The sequence below is a fragment of the Dromiciops gliroides genome, chromosome X, assembly GCF_019393635.1.
Source record: "Dromiciops gliroides isolate mDroGli1 chromosome X, mDroGli1.pri, whole genome shotgun sequence".
NCBI lineage: Eukaryota > Metazoa > Chordata > Mammalia > Microbiotheria > Microbiotheriidae > Dromiciops > Dromiciops gliroides.
In genome coordinates, this window is record NC_057867.1 from 84,662,780 (window position 1) to 84,668,928 (window position 6,149).

Here is a 6,149-nt window from a genome sequence, read left to right on the forward strand (position 1 = left end):
CATTAAACGTGAAAACTAATTATAATCACAAGTGTCCTGATGTAACATATTTGATAAACTCTTCCTAATCAATTCACCAAATAAAAGTGTTTAAATAAATCACATATAACACAGAATAACAATTTTAAAATAATTGGGACAAAAAAATTTCCTGTCATTAAATTATATGTAAAAAACAAATTAAAAAGAATACTCTGAACTACCCATTTCTTATTACAAAGTTCCTGCATATTAGATGGAATGACTGTAGATTATGACAAAAATAGTGAAAATACTCTGAAAAATCCTTCCAACCTCCCCATCCCTGCACCACTCCCCAAGGTTCCCAAAACTGATTTCTGCTTCCTGACCTCCTGGACTTTCTTCAAAGCTCCTCCCCAAATCCTGTCACCTTCCTCCTATAATTATTAGTGTTATGGGGAGAATAGGTGAGGATTTGAGGTAGAGGTATCCTTGAGCAGGAGAAAGGCAGATACTTTTTATAGAGGTCCAATGGTGGTCTGATGAGGTGATCCATCTGACTGTGGAAAGTTCTCCTATTGAGGAAGGACTATCCCCCCCCACTGGTGGTGGCTGGGGGAATTAGGTGAGGGGTGGCTGAGGATCTTTCAAGCCATCTCTCCTCCTCCTCCCAACACAAAGGCAGAAGCCACACCTAATCTTATTTCCCCAGGTGTGGGGGAGATTGGAATGAAGGGTGGTGGTCCTCAGTCCCAATCCCAGTGCCACTTATCTCTTTATGTGTGTCTGTCCTTTAGTTTAGTTTCTCAAGGAGAAAGTTCTTTGATGGTACCCCAGAGAACTTCTTGGGTAGAGTAGGCCTATAGCATTAATAACACCTGCAATTTTTCCTTTGCAGCATCTCTCAAACACATCCTCCTCTGACACTCCCACCTCTTGATTATATTTTTTCTCTTCTATTTTTTTTTTTTTTTTAGTGAGGCAACTGGGGTTAAGTGACTTGCCCAGGGACACACAGCTAGTAAGTGTTAAGTGTCTGAGGCCGGATTTGAGCTCAGGTACTCCTGACTCCAGGGCCGGTGCTCTATCTACTGCACCACCTAGTTACCCCTCTTCTATTGTTTTAAGATTTTTTTGTTGCTGCCTCCTATTCAATATATACAAACTTCTGTCATAGTTTTTCAATAACTATTTGTCAGATCTAATTTCTTAAATCTATTGTTATTTAAGTCATACAGTTTATGTTTTTTCACACTTCAATTTAAATCTGAATTTTACAATAAGACACTTATGATCTGAAGCATCTAATGATGTCCATGTGTACAGTTAAAAACACTTTGCTATGACAAATTATATTGACAAAACCATTATTTTGTACCCTACTTCATTTTGTACTTCTAGACCAAATTTAGCATTCCCATCTCCTATTAATTTGTAATCTATGCTTTCAAGGCCCTTTATGGTGTGAAAAGGATATAGTTAATCTTTCTATTTTTCTGCATTTGTCTGTGATTTTTTTTATGCCCCAGGACATGGCCAATTTTTGTTATCCTTACTAGTATTGTCCTACTGTTTTTTTAGTCCTATAATTCATTTAACTTTTCCTTTAAGAATGTGCTTTGCTGTTTGGTGAAATATGTTTAATATGGATAGATCTTCATTGTCTATGCTACTTTTTAGCAAAATATAATTTCCCTCATTAACTTTTTTTTTGGGGGGGGGGAGTAGGGCAATGAGGGTTAAGTGACTTGCCCAGGGTCACACAGCTAGTACGTGTCAAGTGTCTGAGGCCAGATTTTATGAACTCAAGTCTTTCTGAATCCAGGGCCAGTGCTTTATCCACTGCACTACCTAGCTGCTCCCATTAACTCTTAATTAGGTCCAATTACTACACCTACCTTTTTAACTTCAGTAAAAGCATTCTGTTAAAGTCCCTGTAACTCCAAACTTTTTTGGTCCTCCTTTCATACTCAAGAAGTTTAAATTTTTTGGTCATGGGGGGTTGAGTGCTTATAGTAATTTATTGTAAAATTTAGGATAAGGATTTGGTCATGGGCTCTGTTTTGTCTGCTGGCCATTACATGTCATCTACAGCTTCTGCAAAACTTCCAAAAAATTTCTATTTAATTTCTTATGTTGACCCTAGATATAGCAAAACTTTGACAGGGAAAGTCACAAGGTGGAAAGAAAAACTATATTTATATTCTTCCTTCTTTGAACCAGTTCAAATAACAATGAAATCCAAACATTGTCCCCTCCCCCCAACTCCATTGTAAAAACTCATCTATGTGCCTCTTTTATTTGATTTTTTTTGTTTTTGTTTTTTTGTGGGGCAATTGGAGTTAAGTGACTTGCCCAGGGTCACACAGCTAGTTAAGTGTTAAATGTCTGAGGCCAGATTTGAACTCAGGTCCCCCTGAATCCAGGGCCATGCTCTATCCACTGTGCTACCTAGCTGCCCCTTTTAACTTGAAATCATTTCCTCCATTGTTCCCTTCTAACCCTTTGTTATGAGCCCAAAGTACCCCAGAAGTTCTCTGGGGCACATAAAAGAACCTTCTCCTTGAAAAACTAAACCAGAGGACAGATACAGACTGAGCTAGTTTCAGGACCCCTACCTTTCATTCTAGTCTCCCTCAACTGTGGGGCAATAAGATTAGGTGTGGTTGCTTCCTTTGTGTCCTGAAGAGATGGCTTGGGAGATATGCAGCCACCCCTCACCCAACTCCTCTAGCCACCACCAGTGGGGGATGGTCCTCCCTCACTAAAGGAACTTTCCAGTCAGATAGTCACCCCCATCAGTCCTCTATAAAAGTACCTGCCAGTCTCCTGCTCGAAGAGATTGGTATTTCAGAGCCACATGCTTAGTGCCATACCTCTCTCCCTATGAGAAGTTCAAGGATTTCTCTTGGTTTCCCTTTCCTTCCTCAGTCCTGAAATAAACCACTATCTTATTCTAACAGCTTTTGTGTGCAAGAGGGTATAATTCTTTAAAGAGGAATTCCTAAGGACCCCAACCCCTACCCCAAACCCCGTACCAAATTCTCCCCATAACACCTTTATCACTTTCTTTTTTTTTAGATTATGTGGGATAGCCTAATTAGATTAGGCCAATATGATCATCTCACACCTATTGCCTCTAGTTTCCTCATTGCCATAATTATGATAAAATTCTTGGAGGTTATGTATTATGTATTGCCTTCCTATATGATAATGTAAACAGTTCAATCTTATTAACTTCAAGATTTCTCCCTCATGCTTACCTTTTGGGGATCTGTTTCAGGAGGTGATTGATGAATCTTTTCATTTCTATTTGCACTCTAAGATATCTGGGCAGTTTTCCTTTATTTATTTCCTTTATAACTGAGAAAATAATTATTAATAATGAATTTCTAAGAGAAACCCAAATGTGTTAGTGTTACCTGCTTTCTCCCACTCCTTCAGCTTAACAAAAGGAATGCAGATTGATTTCTAGATGGTTGGAAACCGCCCTCCCCCAACTCATGTCAATCAGTGGTGCTAAATTATGTTAACCAATTAGCTTAGATCAATGTGTGGTGACCCACCTCTACCAAAAAGAAGATAAAGTTCTTGGGCACATGAGGGTACCACTCTCTCTTTCTCTTGGTTCTTCTTCCTGGGACTCTTACTATCCAAGCTGGGTATGTCATTGTTTAGGCTTATAACTCTGTGACTAACAGAGAAGTCACATGGTCAATATTTATTAATGTGATACTAATAATAAATGCATACTGCCAAACTGATGCAATATTTTTATAAACCCTAGTCTACTCCCACTGTATTTTAAATAACACATAACTTATGATGAGTAGGCACTTAGAAAAAAAATTGTGATCATCTTGTCTGTTTCCGATACCCTGAATGCTCTTCCTCCTGATTTCTGCTTCCTGACCTCCTTGACTTCCTTCAAATCCTAGCTAAAATTCCACCTTCTACAAGAAACTTTTCTCAATTCCCACCTTCCCTTTATCTCTAGTTTATCCCACATTTTTGTTTGCAAGTGTATACAGTTGTTTGCATATTGTTTTCCTCCGGTGTTCAATTCTTCATAACCCCATTTGGATTTTTCTTAGCAAAGATACTGGGGTAATTTACCACTTCCTTCTCTAGCTGTAATTTAAGTTATCCATTTTATTTTCTGTGATCCTCTCTCACTCAATTTCTCATAAGCTCTTCTTCCCTTATCTATATTCTGAAAGGTAATTTTTCCTTTGCTGCTCTAACTTATGTTATGATCCTATTAATCTATTTGGGATATCATTTTGGAATACTGGATGGTGTTACTTTTTTTTTCTTGCAGGGCAGTGAGGGTTAAGTGGCTTCCCCAAGGTCACTCAACTAGTAAGTGTAAAGCACCTGAGGCTGGATTTGAACTCAGGTCCTCCTGAATCCAGGGCCAGTGCTTTATCCACTGTGCCACCTAGCTGCCCCCTCTAAACCTAATTGACAACTTTCTAAGCAATTTTTGTCAGTAAGTCCTTCCCCCCCGTACCGAAGGATTTTAATGATTATTACTTTTTAGTACAATTAATTACCTACTACTCTTAGATACACTTCCTTCCCATTAAAAAAAATACCTTTGAGATTTTGTCCTTTTTATTTTTCTATAGGAATTTTATTTTTCCAATATTTTGGTCTCTCTGCAGTGTGTTTTAGAGGTTCTAGATTTCAAATTAGGAGGTATAAAATTAGGGTTAGCTAACCCTAACCCTATCTACACCAACAAGATTGAACATCTCTGGACAGATATGCCTGGGTATGCTCAGGATTGAAAAGCATATTCCTTGAGGGTAACAGTAAAATAACAACAGAGGCAGCTAGATGGCACATTGGATAGAGTACTGGCCCTGGAGTCAGGAGGACCTGAGTTCAAATCTGGTCTCAGACACTTAGCACTTACTAGCTGTGTGACCCTGGGCAAGTCACCTAACCCCAACTGCCTCACCCTCCCCCCCCAAATAAAATAACAACAACAACAATTTCTCTCATTATGACACCAATATAACTTTTCAGAGCTACAGCTAAGAGCTATATTTTGTACTAAATGTCAACATTCCAAGAAGCAATTTATTACATTGGAAACAACATCAAGAAAGCAACCATCAAACAAGAGCATAGCTTCAAACAAGGCAAATAAATCCTAGGATAACTTTTAACAGCTGTTGTTTCAGTGAAATTTCTGGCATAACCAAAACCAACACCAGAACCACCTACTTCTACTTAGGGCAGTATCTGCTCCAGAACTCACTAGGTAGTAGCTGAGAATCCCTATTCTGGGCCCATTAAATACTGTATTTCCCTCTCCAGAACTCTGTGGTTGAAACAATATCTGAAAGGCTGGATCTAGCATGCTTCAGAGCAAGGGCAACAGAAGAATGGATCCACAGTTGTGAGGGGAGAACTTTCTCTGTTGTCTTTCCTGTCTTTCTTGGGCAGCTTGTTCCAGGTTAAATGGAGTGGGAGAGAAGCATTAGTTTTGATGTACTTGTACACAAAGGGAAAAAGTATGAGTAGGAAGTGGAAGTTTAAAAATGGATTAGATTTTATGAGAGAAAATATTATATAAAAATTTTAATTTTCAAAAGATGAGTTACTTTGTTAGTTTTTCTTTGGGAATTTGCAAGTAAATAACTGTAAAGTAAATAAATCACTGAAGGAATTTGCTATTAAGTCAGGGCTTGTTTGTGATAACCTGTAAGATCCTGCTCAGCTCTAGTTTCCAGATAACAGGCTGAAACATAGCAAGTAATAAGATTTAATATGTAACAGTTCTAAAATAATCAATGTGGGAATTGGTATCTTTATTTTCCAGAAGAACAAACTAAGGATAAAAAAATTTCAATGATATGCCAAATGATAAAATGCACCCATTAACTAACCCAAAGTAGTAGTATCCGTTATGCTGGGAATGTTTGACTTGTGACATATAGATTAGTTTGTGTAATGAAAAATTTAAGTAATAAAAACACTGTATATTTTATTATTATTTATTCATTCCAATTTTTATTTAAATATATTTAAAGCTTAACAACCACAATTATTAAACATTTTGAAAGATAAAAGTTAATATATTACTATATTTGAATGTCTAATTCTTCCCCTCCATACACACAAAATTCTCCAGAAACACAATTCTAGTACTTAGGAATATTTGAAAAAGCTAATGA